Raw genomic sequence first — 23,597 nt, 5'->3', positions numbered from 1 at the left:
CAAGTGACTTGGGTAAAAGAATTTTATGTATAATGATTGTATGTACCGAAGCACTTATATCATATCTGTGTTCACCCGAACATTAAATGCGTCTTGACCGACCGTCGGCTTCTCCCTCTTCGGCCAAGGGCCGAAAAGTGTTATGTACTCCACCTGTCGAGAATATCGACGGTGTTTCCGATAACCAGGCAACCAGGCAATCAGACAAAGCGCGCTCAGGGAACTTATGCTATATTACTAACGAAGTGTAAGAAGCATCTTCGAAGAAAATAGTACCCCCACCGATACCTTTCTTCGGTTGCTCACTGCTGCTATGGGACTTGTGCAATAGATTTTTTGTACTCATGAGTTCCGTTGTGTGCTGACCATAATTGAAAACAATAAGAGCGCTAGCTTTCAGCTTCACCTAGTCTGAGGTCAGAGCTCGGAGGACCCGGTCATGACAATCGCAGAGGTGGTCCCTTTACTCCCTAGCCGAACAATCTGGAACGTAGGGGCAAACACAGGAGCAAGGCAACCCAGCTTGCAAATCGCTTAAGTCAACATGGTGCATATTGTGGCATAATACACAAACAAGGAACGAAGCCATACAAGTGTAATCATTTGCAAGAGGAAAGGCTTCATGAAGGAAGCCCCCAAGTGAACTGGGTATTTGAATTTGCGTGTCACAAACAAAGTTTGGACATGGAAGTTTTTCACAAACAACTTTTTGCTAAAAAACGGTATAATGCTTGGTCGGACTGAACAAAATTTAAAATTTTAAAACTTTGAGCATGAAAGCGACATAGCTAGTTAATGTGTTCGGCATTGATGACATGGTCCGAGCTTGGTGCGGGAGGAGGTCTCAGCCCCCAAGCCCGATGTGGCCGAGCGAAGAGCTCGACACTCCAAAGAGGTGAAGCCCCCAGTCTAGCCGAGGTGATGGAGTAGGTCATCAGGTGACACTGGAATCTCCGTCCGAGTAGGTTGATGAAGGCCGATGCGGGATTGCCAACACAGGGCAGCGCTCCAAGGCAACGACACAATTCGGTCGATGGAGGTGGGCAACGAGGACACAGCGCCGAGGGGATAGTGCGGCTCGATCTAAGTCAATTGCCTGCACATGTAAAATAGTGCCGAACAAAAAATAATAATGAAAAAAAGGTGCATAATTAATTTATGTGATTTTTTTTAGTAAATATGGCCTGAGCGCTGAGGCTAGCTCGATGGCGCATTGGCGTCGTGGCACGGCGATGTCAGGGAAGGTCGGCCTGCCCAGGTGACAGAGAGAGGCTGGCCGGACTGATGCCAGGTACAAACGTCGGTAGAATATCTCTGCCAAAATGATGCAGTACATGCCAACAAAAAATATTCTGTGTATAATAATGCTAAAAAAATAATTTGGAAAAATACAACATGAACGCCAGCAGCGACGACTGTAGCAGACCGAAGCCAACGGACGAACTGATCCGTGCCGAACGTGCTGCAAAGCCAATCCTCGATATGCGTAGTAGCACTTTTATTCTTTGTATTTGTCAGAAAAAGTAGAAGACAACCAGCGGTCGACTACATAGGTATTGAATTAAAAAGGAAAAGAAATAAATCTCCCTGTGGGTTGCCGCATAGCTGAATTTATGTTAGCTGCTTCATGCGGACTGTACGCTGACGTGTTCGTCCTCCTCAGCTGTGCAGAGAAAACAACACTGGCCCAAGCAATAATTCGCTCCTCGAAGAAAAATATTATACATTAAACCTTGCACTCTTACGAGGAAGCTGACCGCTTAACAATAACGGGGGATGTAGCCATTAGTCATCACATTAAAATCAATACAGAACAGGAGATCTAGCATCTCACGTGAGTGTTAGCAAGTAGTAGTAGTATAGTACTACTCCTCACGCTAGGGTCAAGTCAATCCAGTATGTCAACACGCACGGGATAGACCACTAGCTAAAAGATTGTCATTAAACAATAAGTAAAAAAGGGGAAGGATGGAACCTCCCTCTGTATTGCTGCCAGTCTTCCTGGTGGCCAGCCCATCTGTACTACTCCGCGTGGGCAGGTCCTCGGCCGCTACAAATCATGTGTTGTCGTTTTCGTATAGGTCCTTGTATGCGGCAGGGGTTGTCCGAACTGGCCCATGCGACGACGTGGTGAGTCCCCCCTAGTCCAGGACACCGTCAAGGTGCGCGCCTCTACATCCACCAATATGTATGTACACGTTTGCGACCAGAATGACAATGCTATGTATGCTTTGACCAGGTAGGTCCCGACTGTCAGGAACTTCCTTGCATGCGAAGATGTAGCTAGTTGGTCCCAGCAGTCGGGGGGGTGAATCATTTTTTTTGCCCGGATGCACTTCCTTGCGTGCAAAGATGTTGTTGGTGGGTCCCAGCAGTCAGGGGGAAATGTTTTTTTCGTGAAATATGGTGGCCCGTCCGGTGGGTCCCCGCTGTCAGGTGGAGGAATAATTATTTTGCGCGTAATAAGGAGGCACTTCTTTGCTGCGGCCGTGGACCCACCTGTTAGCCTCTCCACGTATAGTCCACGTCCAATGGAAGCTGTTCCTTGACCATGTTGACCACACCGCGCCGAGAGCACCAGGGCGGTGGATGATGGCGAGGCCTAGGAAGGGGACGATGCGGAGCCGGGGAAGACGCGTCAGTGGATGCCCACGCGTTGAGGAGTATGAGGGTTCACTGGTTCGCTGCGGTGTGAGGCTGCCGTCGCCGCAGAATAACAGGGGGTGTGGGTGAGTAGAGGGATGGCCTGGCCAGCGGTGGGAGTAGTAGGGGGCAGTGAGGCCTCCGCTGCATCGCAGCCGGCCACGGGAGGCAGGAGCATGAGGCACGACCGGCACTGGTTTGGGTGGCTGGAGCAAGAAGACCAGAGGTTGAAGAAGCACTACGGCCGTTGGATGGACATCGTATGGTCACTGGATCTAGAATTGTGCATATTGACTAAGTTGACAAAGCCCTCCGTCCCCGTCAATTTAGTAGGACCACAAGTCTGCCTGCCACTATACTGGGTCCCAGCTAGCAGGGGGAGTATTCATTTTTTTGTGCGTAATAAGGAGGCACTTCCTTGAATGCGAAAATATAGCTGGTGGGTCCAAGCTATCAGCGGCGGTAACGTTTTTTCCTCGAAATACAGAGGCCCTTTCGGTGGGTCCCAGATGTCAGGTGCAGGAATCATTATTTTGTGCATAATAAGGAGGCATTTCCTTGCGTGCGGCCGTGGACCCAGCTGTTAGCCTCTCCACGTACATTCCACTTCAGATGCATGTGGGTCGTTGACCATGTTGACCAGGCTGCGCCGAGAGCACCAGGGCGGTAGATGACGGCGAGGCCGAGGAAGGGAACGACATGGAGGCAGGGAAGACTCGGCAGTTGTTTCCCACACAGAGGGGAGTACGACTGCACGAGGGTTTACTGGTTCGCCTGCCGTCACCGGAGAATAACAGCAGGTGTGGGTGAGTAGAGGGATGGCTAGGCCAGCGATGGGAGTACGTTGGGGCGGTGAGGCCTGCACGGCAGCACAGCCGGCCGCGGGGAGGATGGAGCAGGCAGTCCCGCCGGCGCTTGTTTGAGCGGCTGGAGCAGGAAGAGCAGAGATTGAAGAAGCACGACGGCCGTTGGATGGAAATCCAACTGTCACTACTTGTGTGTCAACCTTTTTTTTACGAAAGGCTCAAATCTGTGGAAAATAGCATACAACCCATCTACCATTATTTCTAATAATTTATAGCCCATTTGCTAATTCTTCAGGTTCTTTTTTGGAGTCCATATTCTTTCTGTTAGCATTACAGCCCGTATTGTGGCCACGGTTAAAAAATTATACGAAATTTTGCATATTTCGGTGCGGTCCGAACTGTTTTTAATCCTGAAATTTCGAGTCACATTCAAATTGATTTTAAAAATAAATGTATATCAATATAAAATCCAACAAATTGTCCACGCATAAAAATAAATGCAATTTAAAAACTCAAAATCGAAAAAAGAAATTTGAAACTAATTGCCGGTTTGATGTGTTTTAAAAATGTACAGCCCATTTCTCTGATAGGCCATTTTCTCGGCCAGCCGAATGAAGCTCTCCTTGTCTTGAAAGATTTGCAGCCCAACAGGCCTGACAAAGCGACTTACTTGGCAAATCACAAAAAAACTAGGCTGTGGCTGTGGACCCAGCTACGGCCGTGGACCCAGCTGTCAGCCTCTCCACGTACAGTACTCTTCCGATGGAAGTCGGTCGTTGAGCACATTGACCACGCCGCGCTGAGAGCACCAAGGCGGTGGACGACGGTGAGGCCTAGGAAGGGGACGATGCGGAGCCGGGGAAGATGCGGTAGTGGATGCCCACACAGAGAGGAGTACGAGGGTTCACTGGTTCGGCTGCGGCGTGAGGGTGCCGTCGCCGCAGAATAACAGGGGGTGTGCGTGAGTAGAGGGATGCCCTGGGCCAGCCGTGGGAGTAGTAGGGGCGGTGAGGGTTCCGCGGCATCACAGCCGGCCACAAGAGGTAGGAGCACGTGGCACGACCGGCGCTGCTTTGCGCGACTGAAGAAAGAAGACCAGAGGTTGAAGAAGCACTATGGCCATTGGATGGACATCGTCCGGTCACTGGAGCTAGAATCGTTCATATTGACTAAGCTGACAAAGCCCTCCGTCCCCGTCAACTTAGTAGGCCCACAAGTCAGCCACCCACTATGGTGGGTCCCAGCTAGCAGGGGGTATTCATTTTTTGTGCGTAATAAGGAGGTGCTTCCTTGCGTGCGAAGATATAGCTGGTGGGTCCGACCTGTCAGCGGGGGGAACGTTTTTTCGCAAAATACAGAAGCCCTTCCCACGTACAGTCCACATACAATGCGTAATAAGGAGGAACTTTCCTTGCGTGCGACCATGGACCTCGTGGGTCCCAGCCGTTAGGCTCTCCACGTACAGTTCTCTTCCGATGACTCTCGTATGTTGACCATGCTGCGCCGAGCGCACTGAGGCGGTGGATGACGGCGAGGCCCTAGACTGGAACGACTCGGAGATGAGGAAGACGCGGCAGTGGTGTCGCAGATGGAGAGGAGTGGGAAACTTGACTGGTTTGGGTGCGGGGTGGGCCTACACTCGGCAGAGAATAACAGGAGGTGCGGAGTGGAGGGATGGCCTGGCCGTCGGCGGGGTAGCGTTTCACTGAGGAGCGCAAAACAACGCCGCTGGACGCCGACGACTGGAGCAGGCGGTCCCGGCAGCGCTGGGGGAAGAAGACGAGAGATTGAAGAAGAATGCCGGCCGTTGGATGTAAATCCAACGCCTTCTTAGGCTTCGACCTACTGGCCCACATGTCAGCCAGTCCATTTGTTTTTTAGTCCATTTGGTGGGCTGGGTGAAACAATGATGTAGCATCTATGCAGCCCGTTTAAATCCCATTAGCATTTTTCTCGAAATCCACGGACTTGCTGGGCTGGGTGAAAATATCATGTTGGGCTAGACGGAGAAATGATATAAAAACATAAACACATGATTGCACGTGTATTACTACATTGGTCAGAAAAATCTTTGCAAGCTTATGTACACAATCACTAGGAGTTAACTTGCCAAGTTATATGTAAACAATTATTATTATTATTTTGTAAGAACTTTCAACTTACGAAATAAAATATCATTTAAATTTGATGAGTTAATAGTACGTGGGGTATTATTATTATTTAGGCTAGACATGGGACAGTTGAGTTGGTTCTAGGGAAAAGTACTGGGAGAAAACTCAGTTTACATCGAATAAGAAAGTGGGAGAAAATCCAGAGACCTGCTGGGTCCACCTAAGGAGGGGAATTTGTTGGGAGGAAGGAGATTCAAAGCACGGCAGCCGAGTGAACTAGTGTTTTTTTAACGGACAAGTGAACTAGTTACATACATAAGAAAATAGCCACTAAAAAAAGCAATCAGGTTAATGGGTTCTTAAAAGAAATATTTCAGACAAAAGAGATAATTACGACACATAGGCTAATGCATGAAACACTCAGATGATAAAGGTGCTTATAAACAGATAAAGTACAACATCTAGACCTTCCTGGCACGCTTGATCATGGCGTTGCGGTTGTCCTTAGCCGCATAGGTTATGTAGGCTAGATTCAGAGGAACCTCCCATGTGTTCAGGTCCTTGGTATCGTTGTCTTCTTTCATGTTGGCGTATCAGGGGTCGATGATGGTCTCGGCGAGGTCAACCACAGAGTCCTTCTCCTGCCCATTGCTGATGATCTTGGATTGCTTCTGGATGTCGACAAGCTTGTTGCACCAGATGGCCGAATCATCGTGTTCTTCCTTCTCTCCACCGTAGCGAAGGTGCAGTCAGTGCTGCCGATGAAATGGGCGAATGCTCGAGAACCTTTGATGGCCCTACAGAAGTAGTAGATGAGAACCTCATCCCGCACACATACCTGGGCGACGGCGATCCGCTGGTCCCTGTCAGGAGACGAATGGATGGGCACAAGGTCTAGTCCTGCAACCTTGTGCTTTCTCGTCCTGTAGGTACTGCTTGAACTCAGTGAGGTAGAGCTTCACCGAGTCCGGAACGTTGGTGTACATCACATTCAACTTGGTGCAGCCATAGGACTAAACGGTGAACTCAGAGGGGAACTCCATATCCAGCAGGCTCACCCCTCGGATCACCATTGGAGTGTCATCGAGTGAACGAGTGTGTAGGCGGCGACAGCAGTTCATTTTCAGCTCTTGGGGAACTGGATTCAACAGTAAACTGAGTGTGTACAGGCGACAACAGTTACTACCCCTCCCTTATCCGCTGCACGCCCGGCATAAGATGCATCCTCGGCGCATTCAAATGCCTCCATTAAGAAACCTACTCCGGCAACACGTCAGTTCACGAGCGGGTCTGTTTTGGTACTGTAATAACAGGAGTTAGTGGTCACTTTACTTAAATTTAATTAGCTTTAATAGAAATTTATACTTAAAACAAGCAATGCATTGGCTCGTTCTATCAGTGCCACATGATCAACATGCACAACAATTAGAATTATTATTCTCCAGACGCACACGATCAGCACATTTGTCGCACTTTCACAAAGATAATACTACCAAGTTTGAACTGTTTGTTATGGTTGTTGTCCTCTGCATCATCATGCCGTGTTCCCCAGCTTGCAAGATTCAGAACCAACAAATAAGATCCAGATAATAAGTACAACAAAGATGCCTACACATCTCATTGATTCCCATCTTGCAAGATTCAGAACCAACAAATAAGATTCAAATAATAAGTACAACAAAGATGCCTACACATCTCATTGATTCCCAGCTTGCAAGATTCAGAACCAACCCATTAGAGCCTTTTGATAAAGTGAATATCAGGAATAAATCCATCTTGGCTAGTGTAGGACCTTGAAGTATGTCTAGAGGGGGGTGATTAGACTACTTGACCAATTAAAAACTTAACCTTTCCCAATTTTAGAGTTTGGCAGATTTTAGCTATCTTAGAACAACTCAAGCAATCATCACACCATTCAAGCAAGCATGCAAAGAGTATATAGGCAGCAGAAATTAAAGCATGCAACTTGCAAGAAAGTAAAGGGAAGGGTTTGGAGGATTCAAACGCAATTGGAGACACAGATGTTTTTGGCGTGGTTCCGATAGGTGGTGCTATCGTACATCCACGTTGATGGAGACTTCAACCCACGAAGGGTAACGGTTGCACGAGTCCACGGAGGGCTCCACCCATGAAGGGTCCATGAAGAAGCAACCTTGTCTATCCCACCATGGCCGTCGCCCATGAAGGACTTGCCTCACTAGCGGTAGATCTTCATGAAGTAGGCGATCTCCTTGCCCTTACAAACTCCTTGGTTCAACTCCACAATCTTGTCGGAGGCTCCCAAGTGACACCTAGCCAATCTAGGAGACACCACTCTCCAAGAAGTAACAAATCGTGTGTTGATGATGAAATCCTTGCTCTTGTGCTTCAAATGATAGTCTCCCCAACACTCAACTCTCTCTCATAGGATTTGGATCTGGTGGAAAGAAGATTTGAGTGGAAAGCAACTTGGGGAAGGCTAGAGATCAAGATTCATATGGTAGGAAAGGAATATCTTGGCCACAACACATGAGTAGGTGGTTCTCTCTTGGAAATGGTAAGTTGGAAGTGTAGGTTTAGTCTGATAGCTCTCTCCACGAATGAAGAGGTGGTGGAGGGGTATATGTAGCCTCCATACAAAATCTAACCGTTACACACAATTTACCAAACTCGGTGGGACCGATTCAACAGACTCGGTCAGACCGATTTAGTAAACCTAGTGACTGTTAGTGATTTTCGGTGGGACTGAAATGCAACTCGGTAGGACCGATTTGGTTAGGGTTAGGGCATAACGTAATCTCGGTAAGACTGATTACACAAACTCGGTGAGACCGATTTTGGTAATAAGCTTTCCAGAGAGTTGGTCAGGTAAACTCGGTGGGACCGATTTGCTCTTTTCGGTGAGACCGAAATGTTAAAAAAGGGAAACAGAGAGTTTACATTGCAATCTCGGTGGGACCGATCGCTCACTTCGGTTAGACCGAAATGTTATGAAGGGAAACAGAGAGATTACAATCCCATCTCGGTGAGACCGAGATCCCTATCGGTAGAACCGATTTGCTTAGGGTTTGTGGCAGTGGCTATGACTTTCAAACTCGGTGGCGCCGGATAGGAAGAATCGGTGTGACTGATTTTGGCTTTGGGTTTAGGTCATTTGTGGATGTGAGAAAGTAGCTGAGGGTTTTGGAGCATATCACTAAGCACATGAAGCAAGAGGCTCATTAAGCAACACCTCATCCCTCCTTGATAGTATTGGCTTTTCCTATAGACTCAATGTGATCTTGGATCACTAAAATATAAAATGAGGAGTCTTGGGCTTTTGAGCTTGAGCCAATCCTTTGTCCCTAGTATTTTGAGGGATCCACTTTCATCATCCATGCCATGCCATTCATTGAGCTTTCCTCAAATAATAGTCTTGGAATAGCATTAGCTCAATGAGCTATATGTTGTTATGAATTACCAAAACCACCTAGGGATAGTTGCACTTTCAATCTCCCCCTTTTTGGTAATTGATGACAACATATAGATCAAAGATTCGACAAAAGATAATAAGATTTAACAACATCGTCGCTTTGAGAAGTATGTGATAAGCAAGAGCTCCCCCTAAATTTGTGCATAGTTTAAAATTTGCTTTGGACTGCAAATGCACAAGGAATTAGGCTTATGGGTTACTCTTCCATGTCACATACATCTTGGTGGAGCGCTAAAAATGATAAAGATTGAATACATGCACTCATCACCAAGCAAAGTGAATGATCACATAGGATAGATAAGATAATATCATCAAACATGCAGAAGTCTAGCTTATGATCAAACACATGATCATCAATGTCTCACAAGAATAGCATAGTATCTCAAGCAATCAAAAGCAAACAAGTTTTAACCACCAAATCAAAGCAAGAGAGAACAAAAGCAACACTCTCTCTCTCGAAGCCTATGATCTATACATTTTCTCCCCCTTTGGCAACAAGTTACCAAAAGGTTCATAGAAAATGCATAGTACTAGATCGACTCTCAGGCTTGGTCTTCAGGTGGTGGTGTTCGGATAACTCCAAGAACGAAGGCTTCAGTTGAAGTAGAGGGTGCTGGAGTTGATGCTGGAGCTGGTTGCACTAGAGCTGTAGGAGCTGTAGCTGGTGCAGATGATGTAGCTCTAGTGTCTGTCACAGGCACTGCAACTGACCTCTGGGCTCTAGGCACTCTGGCAAACACATTAGTGGTAGTCTTGCCCTGCCTCTCCTGCATGTCATCCTGTAGCTTCTCCACAACAGACTGAATCTCAGTTACTTTGACATCAAGATCATGAAATTTGAGTTCCATGATTCTTTCCAAGCTCTCCTGATTCTGAGTGAGGGTGGCCAATCCTTTCTCAATCCCCAGTGTTGATGCTATTAAGTATCCAAGCTGCTCCTGCTTGTCCTTCAAGAAATACTCAGATGCCTCCTTATGAGTTGGCATCTTGGCAGCCTTCTCCTTCCTTGCCTTCTCCTTCTTCTCTTGAGCATGTACAGATGATGGATCATTCTCATTCATGACAACCTCATTGTCCTCAAAGTCTGGATAAAGTGGAAAATGTTCCTTATCCAATAGATATTTGCCTGTTCCCATCTTTGAGTTAATCAACTCCAGAATCTGAGGGGCATATCCACAGCTCCTCTTCTGATCTGCTGCAGTCCTCTTAATGGTTTCAACCATAAGGCTCATGACTTTGAACTTTTGTGGCACATCAAACAAATGCAACATGTTGATTGCATGCCCTCTGATCATGTTGTGGTCACCAGACTTAGGCAACAGAGTGTACCTCAGAATCTAGTTGATAGTTGGCAACCCTGACAGAAGGAAGTGGACTGATCCAAATTTATGTGTCTCAACAACTTTTTCTGGGATCTCCTTGTACATGTGTGCCATGGGATTGTGGTCCATCTTCTTCTTGGCATATACATCCAGGTCATCATCATTTTCCTTTGGGGCATTGATTAGTCTTGCCCATTCCTCAACAGTGGACTGGTACCTTCTACCTTCAGACATCCAAACTATCCTCCCATCTGGATAGAAGTGTGATGTGGAGTAGAATTGCATGATAAGTTCATCATTCCAGTTGGTGAGCTTTTGCCCAACATAATCTGCAACTCCAAAAGCAACAAAATTGTCTTGCACTCCAGGATAGTGCTCTTCATTTTCCTTCATATAGGTCCAGTCGACCCACCTCATATCACACACTATGGGCTTCTTGTCCAACAAGATTGTCTCATAGAAGTCCTGCTGTTCCTTTGTATGGAACCTGTAATCAACAGCAGTTCTTCTCCTTGCGGCATATGGATCTGTCAGCCTCTATAGCCTCAACCCTGAGTCTCTTCTGATGTTCATGTCCTCAGCCACAGGATGGGCATCATTGTGGTCTGGTATCTTGGGCTTGAGCTTCCTTAGGACCTGTCCTTCTTCATCTTCTTCTTCAGCAACATTAGGCACTAGGGCCTTGTTCTTCTCAGCAGCTGGAATACTCCTGGTATTCCTCTTTGGTGCAAGCTTGGCCTTGGGGGCAGCTTTGGGTGCTTCCTTGGGCTTAGATGTTGCAGCCCCTGATCTAATAGCATCACCCATAAGCTTTGGTGCCTTGGGTGCTGGTGCAGCAACCTCTTCTTCCTCTTCAGAATCTCTTCTCATTGAGGGCTTTCCAAGAACCTGGGCAGTTGTGGTTCTTGCTCTCTTCTTCTTCTTATCCTGAGCAGCTTCATCCTTTGATTCAATGGTAAACTTCATAGTTTCTCCAGTAGGGACTTTCTTGGATTTGGAAGTTGTGACTTTCTTAGTAGGTGCCTCTTTGGGTTCAGTCTGTTCTGGCACTTGAGTGGACCTTCTAACCTTGGTCATAGGTGTCCTCTTGGCAGGAACCTTCTTGTTCAGTCTAGGTTTTGTGCTATGTGCTGAGCCATACTCCTTTTTTAGCACTACTTTCTTGGAAGTAGCCTCATCCTCTTCAGCTCTATAGTCCTCATCTTCAGAGTTTGAAGTTCTCTTCTTCCTTTGCCTGGTAGCAGCCTTAGGCAGATTGCTAGGAGTGCTTCTGCTCCCATCATATGAAGAACTTGAGGGACTAGTGCCCTTACTCATGTCAATCTGCTCTTCTGACCTGTTCTGGCTATCACTCTGGTCTAACATCCTGCAAACACTGACTGCTGACCCTGTGAAGAGTTATAGATGAGATAGAATGGACGAGCATCACAAAATGCAGAGATTTTTGCAAAAGAATGATTCAAAAATTCAGTTTTAGTTTTCGATAGAAAGCATTTCGGATCAATTGATTTTCAAACTCGATGATACCGAAGCAGTTTTGGAACCTAAACTGATGAACTCGGTTGGACCGAGTCACAGTTCGGTGGCACCGAGACTGCTAGGGCTTCACAAAGTCCTAAAATCAGTCTCACCGATTAGCAATTCTCGGTCAGACCGAGAGTTACTAGTGCAATGGCATAAGCCAAATCGGTGGGACCGAGTTTTTCAACTCGGTGGGTCCGAGATGGTTTCGGCGGAAACCTAACCCTACAATTTCGAATCTCATTTATTCTACGGATTGCATTGACTAGATAGGAGTGTTTCAATCATGGCAAGAATCAATAAGAATACAATGTGCTAGGAATCGGACGAGGATAGCACAGTGATCGAGTCCATACCCTAACTTGGCGATGAACCTGCTACGGCGGCAACGGCGGGGTTGAAATCCGTTGACGGCGGCGGAGACCACCGACAGGAGGCGGCTGGCGACGAGGAGACGATCCAGAGACCTTGGAGGCAGAGCGAGCTATTGCGCGGGCGAAGGGGTTCGGAGGAATTTCCATATTTTTGCCCGTGACTATATATAGCCCGACCCTGTCGGTGTGACCGAGTGGAACAACTCGGTGGCACCGAATGCATAACTGTGTACAGTTACTGCAACTCGGTGTGACCGAAAAGTTCAAATCAGTTGCACCGAGATTGAAAACTTAGATCGACTTAATGATCTCGGTAGGACCGAAATGGAGGAATCGGTCAGACCGAGAATCACAAAGAAGTTTTGGAAGTTTAAGTCTATGACGAATCGGGGACTCCGAGTGCTCCTCACACAGAGTGGTTCGAATCTGACTTGATCAAATTTTCTAATGTAGCATGAATAGAGTTTGAGACGAGAAAAGCATACATAGCTAGAGAAGGTTCTTAGGCATTCTTGTCCATCCACTTGGCAAAAAGAAAAAGAAGACAATCAATCAAAACAACAAGTGGATGTCCTTGAATGAGTCAAATATGCACCAACATGTTCACACAATAAGTTGGCAAATGAAATATGTGGCAAAGCATGCACAACCAATTCTAGCATCTATCAAACAATTGGCGACAACTAGGTCATCTATATATGAGTATATTGACTTAGGAGTCAAATGAAAACATTTGATCATAGGTCATACTCATCGTTTAAGCTCAAGTGGCGTTACCACTTTTACATAATGCATTGATGTGTTCACACCATTAGAGTTGCTTTGACTCAATTCTTAGAGTTAAGCTCCCCCTAGAAGTGAGATCCCCTCTAAGAGGGATGAACTAACCTTGGGTTTTGTCGATGATGACTTCATGTAGGTGTTAAAGATGTGGATGCTCAATGTTGATGTAGATCATTTGGAGCAATCCGTTGGAGTGAGTTGCACTTTCGACTTACCTACATGGGTTAGTCCCACAAGGAACAAACAAGAATATCCATAGACATAGAGTAATGCACACACAAGATGATGTCCATGAAATCATTAGGTTACCTTGTCCCTTGCCTTACCAACTTGAGGGTTTGTGACTCCTTGAACTAGTGCAAGATGTGGAAGTTGATTGCACTTGTTCTTGCCATAATGATATGAGTGAAGAATGTTGGTGGAGTCACCCTCAAGAACTCTCTAGTTCTTCTTCTTCGGGATCCACATCATCTTGATGGGAATCCTTGGAGTTGTAGTTGTACTTGATGAAGTAGAACTTGACGTAGTCTTGGGAACCCACTTGAACGAGGCCTTAGGTGCTTCTTCAAATGCATCAATCTCTTCTTGAAGCTTGTCCTTGCCTTTGTTCTTGTGGTCTTGTGGTGGAAGATCATCTTGTGCTTGTGTTCCCTTGAAGGAAGTAGGATCATACTTCTCTTGTTGAGGAACAAACTTCATCTTGGGGTATTGATCTTCTTCCCACTCAACTCCATTGGCATTGAACTTTCGTTCAAAACCAACACCTTGATTCTTCCGGTGCCTTCCTTGCTTGCGTACAATTTCCTCGAATTGCTTACTCCCGGCAAGGCTCTTGTAAACACCTTTCTCTATAATTCCCTTCAATAAGCTATTTTACTGCTCAAGTGTAACTTGGCTAAGAGAATCATTAGTGGAATCAAGAGAACTACTAGAAGCAACAATATTGGATTTGACATTATTATTGTTACTACTAGAGGAAGTATCTTTCTTGTACTTGTTACTAGACTTGACTTGAGGCATCTAAGTAGATAAGAGTAAACGCTTGGCAATGTAAGAAGAACCTTTCTTACGGAGATCATCATTGATTGCTTTTAAGAACTCATGCCCTTGCTCAAGATTGAGCTTTCCAAAGCGTAACTTCTCATGAGCCCTTAAAAGTTCTCGATGGTCTTCGAAGATAGTTTCATGAGCCAACTTAAGAGTGTTTAGTTCTTTAGTTAGAAGCTCAATCTTCTCCTTATCATTGTCATTCATTTTATCTTGATTAGCATGATTAATTGACGTTTCATCATAGTATTCATCACTAGAGTTGTCAACAAGTAAATCATCATCCACAAGCAAGTCATCTTCATCACTATTGAAATCAACATACTCAGGATGTGTTACCTTTGGACCTTTGGCCATGAAGCATCTTCCAATTCCTTCATTTGGTGAATCAAATATGTCGTAGGAGTTGGTTGACACAAGTGCTAAACCGGCAACACCTTCATCTTGAATATATTTGGAGTCGGAGTGATAGCTTCTCTCGGAGTGATTGTCAGAGTCGGAGCCGGATACCCATTCACCAACATGAGCTTGATGTCTTCGTTTTGTGTAGCTCCTTGATGACTTGTCCTTCCTTTCCGAATCCTTGCTTCTCCGTGAGGGTCTTTGTCGGTGTCAAAACCGGCGGATCTCGGGTAGGGGGTCCCGGACTGTGCGTCTAGGCGGATGGTAACAAGAGACGAGGGACACGATGTTTTTACCCAGGTTCGGGCCCTCTTGATGGAGGTAAAACCCTACGTCCTGCTCGATTAATATTGATGATATGGGTAGTACAAGAGTGGATCTACCACGAGATCAAGGAGGCTAAACCCTAGAAGCTAGCCTATGGTATGATTGTTGTAATGTATGTTGTCCTACGGACTAAAGCCCTCCGGTTTATATAGACATCGGAGGAGGCTAGGGTTACATAGAGTCGGTTACAGTGGTAGGAGATCTACATATCCGTATTGCCAAGCTTGCCTTCCACGCCAAGGAAAGTCCCATCCGGACACGGGACGGAGTCTTCAATCTTGTATCTTCGTAGTCTTGGAGTCCGGCGGATAATGATAGTCCGGCTGTCCGGACACCCCCTAGTCCAGGACTCCCTCAGTAGCCCCTGAACCAGGCTTCAATGACGATAAGTCCGGCGCGCATAATGTTCGGCATTGCAAGGCGGGTTCCTCCCTTGAATAATCCAGAGAAGATCATGAACACCAAGATAGTGTCTGGCTCTGCAAAATAAATTCCACATTCCACCGTAGAGAGTATAAAATGTACACTTAGTTCAATCTGCTGACGTATTATGCAGCGTGACATCACACCGCTACCAAGCCTTTGTTTGAATCGTTTTTTACTATACCACCTCAGCACGTTTAGCGTGGCAGTTTCCTTGGCACGTCCTGTAGAAGCAGAGATCGTGTTCTCCTTATTCTGGGATTCTCATCAATACGTGCGTGGGTAACCCAACCGTTCCCGTCGCCACGCCTCCTCTATCGAAGGTCAATCCCAAACGGTCACGGAGGCGGCTCTTGGTATTTTTTTCCCCTTTATAAGAGGACCAAGGCTTGCCCTTGTTCTTCAATCTCGCATCGAATCTCCTCTTCGCTCCCAGTTCCAACACCCAGAGCCTCAGATTCGAGCGCTTCGGATCCTTAACCATGTCCGGCTCCGACCTCCAGGGCCGGTGGATGCCTTCCTCCGTTACAGAGGAGGACATATCGAAGTTACATGAGGCCAAGTACCTGGCTTACGAGGTTTCGCACAGGTTGCCCGCCCAAGGGCAGGCCGTGCCCGCCCCCGAGCCCGGTGAGTTCGTTGTCTTCGTATCCCACCTCCGTCGGGGTTTAGGCTTCCCGACGGACCCCTTCGTGAGAGGACTCATGTTCTATTATGGGCTGGACTTTCACGACTTGGCTCCGGAGTCCATCCTCCACATCTCCGCATTCATTATTGTCTGTGAAGCCTTCCTCCGCGTCACTCCCCACTTCGGCCTGTGGCTGAAGACCTTCAAGGTGGAGCCGAAGATGATCGGGGGGCGTCAAGCGGAGTGTGGCGGGGCGGCCATAAGTAAAAAGGCCAATGCCCCATGGCCCGAAGGTTCCTTCCAAGAGGAACTCGGACTGTGGCAGCAGGAGTGGTTTTATATCACCGCTCCGAAGGGCAGCAGGCAAAAGCCACCGCCTTTATTCCGCCCGGGACCTCCACGCCAGCTGGTGTCGTGGGTCAACCAAGGGCTCAATTGGGGGCCATCCGAAGACGTGCCCTCACTGCAGGGCCGGATTCGAGACCTCCAAGCGAGGGAGATCGACCTGATCGTGGTGATGCAGGTTATGCTGACCAGGCATCTTCTGCCCTGCAAACGCCGTCCTCTCCGTCTATGGGAGTTCAACCCAGAGGGACCTCGGATTCTCCAACACTTTATGGGTGCGACACCCGTGGAGATGTACAAGTTGTTCTTCGGACCGCAGGTGGCGTGTCCGGAATTAGCCGAGGACGCGGGCCTAAGCCGCAATCGCCCGGATACTCAGGTAAATAGCTCAGAGTCCGGACTTTCTGTTTATACGCCTTTCTAGAGTTCGCCTCCTGACTCATCACTCTTCACAGGAATGGGTGGCGCGATCAAGGCTGATAAGGTGTCCGGCCCCCCTCCCAGAGACCGCACTGGAGCCCGTGCTGGTCAGAATGTTGGAGGTCGCACCCACCGAAGGGGGCGAAGGGGAAAATAGAGGAGCTAATATTTCGCCCAAAGGGGCGCCTGAAGAGGGGGGAATCAAGAGCCCCTCCCTCCAGGGGAGAAGAGGACCGCCTCCGAAGATCCGGAGGCCAAAGCCCCTAAGCGCGGGAAGAGATCTTCATCGGGGGGTCCGGCGTCCGGAGAGAATCCGGACGCACAATCATCGCCAAAGGATCAGCCCTCCAGCGAGCCGTGAGTATGAAAAAGGGAATTAATTAGTAAGGAAATGCCTTCATTTGTGCCTCCGTGGGTGACCGAAATATTTATATTGCAGTTCGGATCTGTAGCCTTCTCAGGTGAGTTCGTCTTCGGGAGACCTTCTTCCGGAGATGATGGAGAGTGATACGCCTCCGTCTGCAGCGCCGTCAGATAAGGTGGGCGAGCCTGAAGTATCGTCACGGAGGGTATCCCCGAGTCCGGAGGGGCCAGAGAGTTCGGCACCAACTAGTATCCGACCGGGAGAACTAAAGAATCTGCTTGAGAGGGCGTCCATTTCAGAAGATCACCGTGCGTTGATGCGTATGGTGATTGGAAGGATTTCGTCCGCCGAGAGCGGATTGCGCAATGCCGCCATGAGTTTGCTGGCGGGATTTGAGGTATGCGAGAATGACGCACCCATTTGTCTTTTAACAGTTTTGCATAAAAATGCGCCATGTATAGATAGTAGCCCCTGGGACTCGGTAGGTTGTCGGGAACGACAGCGTGCCGAGGATCGAAATCGCAAGTAATGAATCCCGTCGTTCCTATGCAGGTGGCGGATAGTCCGAGGGCTAGCCGGACTAGTGAGTTTGCCGAGTTGAGTCGGCAACTTGACATGGTGGATGCGGACATCACACTTGTCAACCGGCGACTTGACGAGTCGCAAGGTAAATGAGTTCTCCGCAGTCGCTTTATTTAAGGGGGTCAAAGCCCTCCTCTGATAAATTATGTGATGTTGTACAGACGGTGCTGCTGCTGTGGAGAGCCTTCGAGCTGAACTTGCTCGAGCTAAGGAGCAAGCCCGAAGGAGTGACGCGGCTGCCTCGAGGGCGGCCGAGGAGTTGAAAGCCGAAAGGGCTGCGCACTGCCTAAGCAGGGCGGAGGTGGCCGAATTGGCCATGAAAGTAAAGGATGCTGCCGACCGCAATGAGGCTCTTGAAAAGGAGCGCTTATCGGAGCGGGAAGACCTGTAGAAGGCCACCGCCGAAGCCAAGGATGCCCGCTCTGCAATGCGGGCTATGAGGGAGGAACTGCGCCAAGCCGGAGATATCGTGGCTGGCAAGCCTTTTCTGCTGCGTCGCTGGTTTATGGATGGAAAATATGCTCAATTTGAGCGGCTATGGAGTCCGGAGGATCCGTATATGGACTTAGCTGCAAGTGCGGCTGATACCGTTGAGCACTTCCGGAGCCAGGAGGATCACAAGATGGAAGAGCTATACTGGTCTCAATTCCATAGTCCGGGCCGCTCACTTTCGTTGACAGACCGGTTGGCCGAATGGGCCGAACTAAATAGATTGTCCGGACTTGCCATGACTGACATCGTGGCTCATGTCTGGCCAGAGAGGCCCAAGGCGACGAGCTACTTCGGCTTACTGCAGCAATTCCTTGGAGCGGTGCCGCATATAAAGGAGATGAAGCGGTCAGCCTGCATCGAGGGCGCGCGAATGGCTCTTGCCCGTATGAAGGCGCACTGTCCGGAGATGGATGCCACCGCTGTTGCCGCCCAGGATTCGGATGAAAACCGGCTCCCCGCTGAGCACTATTTTGGGGAAGTTATGCGTGGCGCTCGTGTAATAGAGTCGCAGTGCTCGAAAAATGTCACGTTCAAATGAACGTATTAGCTTGTAAAACGATGATTATGTTATAACTGCTTTTTATACCTGTGTGTCCCAAGTAGTAAAACTTCTCCTGTGCGGCCGTTTACGTATACATTTGTATAACTTGAAAGATTGCAGTCTTCGGCTTCAGCCCCCACGCACAAGGTGCGGGGGTGTTCGCAAAAATAGCGTGTTTCCACACTTAATCCGACGTCTCAGTCCTGTTTAAGGAGGTGGTAGCGTAGCGAACGAGGCAATCCGGACTATAATGCTTTATCACTTTCACTTAGCCAGTGGAGCTCGAGGGTGGGGCTACGATATAGCCCCTGGTGGCACCGCACATCTCCGAATTCGGGGTGCGTATGTGCCTGACCGGGAAACGGCCCTTCGTCAAAGCGGGGAATTCTAAACATTCCGGTAGTCGATCGACTGGTTGACCAGTCTCTCGCTGTATCATGACAGTCAGTTTTCGGCTTTCTCTACTGAGGTGCTCGCCCAGCCGAACTGGGGCACAATCACAGTAGTTCTCCTGGTGCCGCGTTAGCCGGTGATACGGAACGTAAGGCAGCAAAACACAGGAGCCGGGCAAACCCAACATTTGACCAAAGACATGATTCGGAGCTGATGCATATAATGCCTAACTCGAGACGCCGAACACTCCCTAAGGTGTTTGGTCTTTATAATGATGGGCAGAGATGCCCTAAGCCCGTAGTGTCCAGGTACGGGCATGGTCTTCTGACGCGGCCGATGCCAAAACGTCAGGCTCCGCTTTGGCTATAGGAAGAAACCAAGGGAGAATAACAACAAGAGACAGTAAAAAAGGTTTACGCAGGGTCTTAATCTGAAAAGAATCCTCACAACGGGTCCCTACTGCACGTATGCACATGTGTCTCCGGTGTGCCGTTTATTCTGGACGGGTATGCACGTTGTTCATCTGTAAAAAGAGGGGAACGTTTAGTTTGAAAATAAGTCGTGCGAAAAATATGTGTAAAAGAAGAAATATAAATAATTAAAGCGGGGTTTATATGAACCCGTGGTTGTTTGTGCGCGCAGCCCCCTGTGAAGAGGAATGTGGCTAGGGAGCCCCTAGCCTGCTGAAACCGGATTTGTCTATCCGAGTCCGGGATCTTTAAGTGACCCTCGCACTGAAATGACGCCACGTGGACCGGGCATCTTGAGTGTAAGAGATGCGTAATGCGGTATGGCGTTGAAGCGGACAAAAGCCTTTCGTCCCAAGAGTGCTTGATATTCACTTTTAAATGGGACGATGTGAAAAATTAATTTTTCGCGTCGAAAATTGTTCGGCGATCCGAACACGACTTATAGTAATATAGAGCCTGTGCACTTGGCGTAAGGGCCTGGCGTCACTCCTTTGAAGGAAGTGCGGCTGTGTCGGATTTTGGTAGGGTCTATCCCCATCCTACGGATTGTGTTTGAATATAGCAGGTTTAAGTCGCTGCCTCCATCCATTAGGACGTTAGTAAATTGTAATCCGTCTATTATGGGATTCAATATCAGGGGAGTCCGTCCCGCGTTTCGAACGCTTCTGGAGTAGTCCAGGTGGTCGAAAGTGATTGGCTTTGATATCCAATCTCTATGGTTTGCTGGTTGGGACCACGCGAAGCTCTTTTTAGGAAGTGCCGCATTGTTTTTCCGTATTATCACATTAAGTGAGTTTACTGTTTTGACCTCTTGTGGGAAAGTCTTTTGTTTTCCGGTGCTCTGCTGGTGGGGTTTATCTTCTTCGCTTGACGCGTCGAGCCCCTTGTGTTCGGCATTTAGTCGGCCGGACTGTTTAAAAACCCAACAATCCCTGTGGGTGTGATTTGCAGGCCTTCCGGGGGTACTGTGGATTTGACATATCCGACCCAAAATCTTGTTTAAGTTGGAAAATTCGTCACTGTCATCCTTGAGAGGCTGTGTTTTGTTGTTGGTCCGTGAGCTTTTGAATTCGGCGTTGACTGCCGTGCTCTTTGGGCTTTTCTCTTTATTCCGGCGCTGCTCTTTTCTGCACCGTGATTTTCCGTTTCCATCTCTTATCTCGGATGTACTTGGGTCGCTGGTGCTGCATCTTGCTAGCCAGCTATCTTCTCCCGCACAGAAGCGGGTCATGAGGCTTGTTAGTGCGGACATTGTCCTCGGTTTCTCTTGACCGAGGTGCCTGGCAAGCCATTCGTCTCGGACATTATGCTTAAAAGCTGCTAAGGCTTCGGCATCCGGACAGTCGACTATTTGGTTCTTTTTGTTAAGGAACCTATTCCAGAATTTCCGCGCTGACTCTCCGGGCTGTTGAGTTATATGACTTAGATCATCTGCATCCGGAGGGCGGACGTAAGTCCCTTGAAAATTTGCTCTAAACGCATCCTCAAGCTCTTCCCAACTTCCAACAGTGTTTTCTGGGAGGCTTTTAAGCCAATGACGGGCTGGCCCTTTGAGCTTGAGGGGTAGGTATTTTATGGCGTGGAGATCGTCTCCTCTGGCCATGTGTATGTGCAGTATATAATCTTCTATCCAGACTCCAGGGTCTATTGTTCCATCGTAGGCCTCTATGTTTATGGGTTTAAATCCTGCTGGGAATTCCTGGTCCAGCACTTCATCGGTGAAACATAGTGGGTGTGCGGCGCCCCTGTATTTGTGTGTGCTGCTATCATCAGGCACTTGACGTGTTGCCTTGCTTCTTGGGGCCTTCTACTTTGGCCCGTAGATGGACCTGGCTGGGCCATCTATCCTTCCAAGTTCGTTGGTTGGTTTATGTGTGGCGCCGCTGTCAGAATTTGGCCTATCATCTGGCCGTCTATCCAACCAGGCAGCCCCTTTATTTTTGGACGGTGGAGGCTCTATGGCCTCCTCGTCGAATTCTGGTAGCAGCTTGTGCTTCGGGTAGCTCTTTGATTGGTGGCCATTGCCGTACTTATTTGCGGTTTTGAGCACTTTTCTCCATCTCATTCTGAGTGTGTCTTCCGCTGTATTGAGCCTCCGTTTTTCCTTCTTCAGGCTTCTTGCAGTACTGACGAGTCTTTTCCGAAGGTTCTTGCTCTCCGGCGGCGTGTCCGGCATGAGGTCGTCCGGGCTGTTGTTTTTGCCGGGCCTGGACTGATTATCTGACTCATCATGTTCGGACAGTTGCTTATCTGCATGTTCGTCATCCGCTTGTGAGCCCTGCCGTATTGCGGGCTCCTTGGGAGCGTTGTTGTCGTCGAGGCGGGACTTAGGGTGGCATCTGCGCCGCCGTTTTGGTCGTTTATCGGCGGGGTCATCTTCTGCCGCTGCACGTTGGTCCTCGTTATCGCTCTCCTTTGGGGTGTCCACCATATATATGTCATGCGACGAGGTGGTCCGGTCGTGTTGTATAAGCTCTGTTTTTTGTTCGTCTCCGGCATCGTCGTCCATAGCGTCGATGTCTTCGGAGTCGTAGTCTAGCATGTCGGTTAGATCGTCGACAGTGGCTACAAAGTGGGTGGTGGGTGGGCTCTGAATTTCTTCATCGTCCGTACCCCAACCATCCTGGCCATAGTCCGGCCAGGACTCTCCTGATAACGAGAGATGCTTTAGTGAATTCAAGATATCGCCAAAAGGCGAGTATTGGAAGATGTCCGCGGCGGTGAATTCCATAACCGGCGCCCAATCCGGATCGATTGGTAGGGGCGCGGGAGGTTCGGAGTCCGGCAAGGAGTCCGGCGCCTCGGAATCACGAGTTTCGCAGGGGACAAGATTAGTGTTCGGCTCCATCGCCGTGGATGTTGAAGCCCCCAGGGCGGCGTCTATCCACCGGCCCTCGATCTGGGCGACCGGCTCCGGGCTAATGGCCGAAGCGGACCCATGTGCGGCCACCAAGGCACTGTTCGGTGGCAGAGCTAGATCATGCCCGTCGTCACAGTGCGGCGCGCTTGGCTGTGGCTTGAGTCCGTCGAAGATCAAGTCTCCGCGGACATCGGTCGTGAAGTTTAAGCTTCCAAATCTGACCTGACGGCCAGGGGCGTAGCTTTCGATCTGCTCCAGATGGCCAAGTGAATTGGCCCGCAGTGCGAAGCCGCCGAATACGAAGATCTGTCCGGGGAGAAAAGTCTCACCCTGGACAGCGTTGCTGGTTGAAGATGCCATCAAGCCTATCGGTGACGACACAGAGGAACTCTCAATCAAAGCACCAATGTCGGTGTCAAAACCGGCGGATCTCGGGTAGGGGGTCCCGGACTGTGCGTCTAGGCAGATGGTAACAAGAGACGAGGGACACGATGTTTTTACCCAGGTTCGGGCCCTCTTGATGGAGGTAAAACCCTATGTCCTGCTCGATTAATATTGATGATATGGGTAGTACAAGAGTTGATCTACCACAAGATCAAGGAGGCTAAACCCTAGAAGCTAGCCTATGGTATGATTGTTGTAATGTATGTTGTCCTAAAGACTAAAGCCCTCCAGTTTATCTAGACACCGGACGAGGCTAGGGTTACACAGAGTCGGTTACAATGGTAGGAGATCTACATATCCGTATTGCCAAGCTTGCCTTCCACGCCAAGGAAAGTCCCATCCGGACACGGGACGGAGTCTTCAATCTTGTATCTTCGTAGTCTTGGAGTCTGGCGGATAATGATAGTCCGGCTGTCCGCACACCCCCTAGTCCAGGACTCCCTCAGTCTTCGTTCATAACGATCATCTATACTCCTCCTCTCTCTTGGTGGTGATTTTTCTCTTTTGCTTCTTCTTCTTGGAGAATCTTCTCTTCTTTCGTAGGGTGTCGTACAGTCATTGGAATAGTGTCCGGGTCTCCCACAATTGTAGCAATTGCGCTCTCGACTAGAAGATCTTTTGTCATGGTAAGACCTTGACTTGGAGCTTCTTTCTTTTCTTCTACTCTTGTAGAATTTGTTGAAGTTCTTCACCATTAAGCTCAATTCTTCATTGAAGGTTTGTTTCTCACTTGATGATGTGGGGGCTTCACTTGAGGCTTTGTAAGCACCACTTGACTTCTTGTCAAGTTCCTCCTTATCCTTGAGTGACATCTCATGAGCAACAATTCTTCCAATGACTTCCGTTGG

This window comes from Triticum dicoccoides, chromosome 7B, assembly GCF_002162155.2.
Source record: "Triticum dicoccoides isolate Atlit2015 ecotype Zavitan chromosome 7B, WEW_v2.0, whole genome shotgun sequence".
Classification (NCBI taxonomy): domain Eukaryota; kingdom Viridiplantae; phylum Streptophyta; class Magnoliopsida; order Poales; family Poaceae; genus Triticum; species Triticum dicoccoides.
This window is presented reverse-complemented; position numbering follows the sequence as displayed.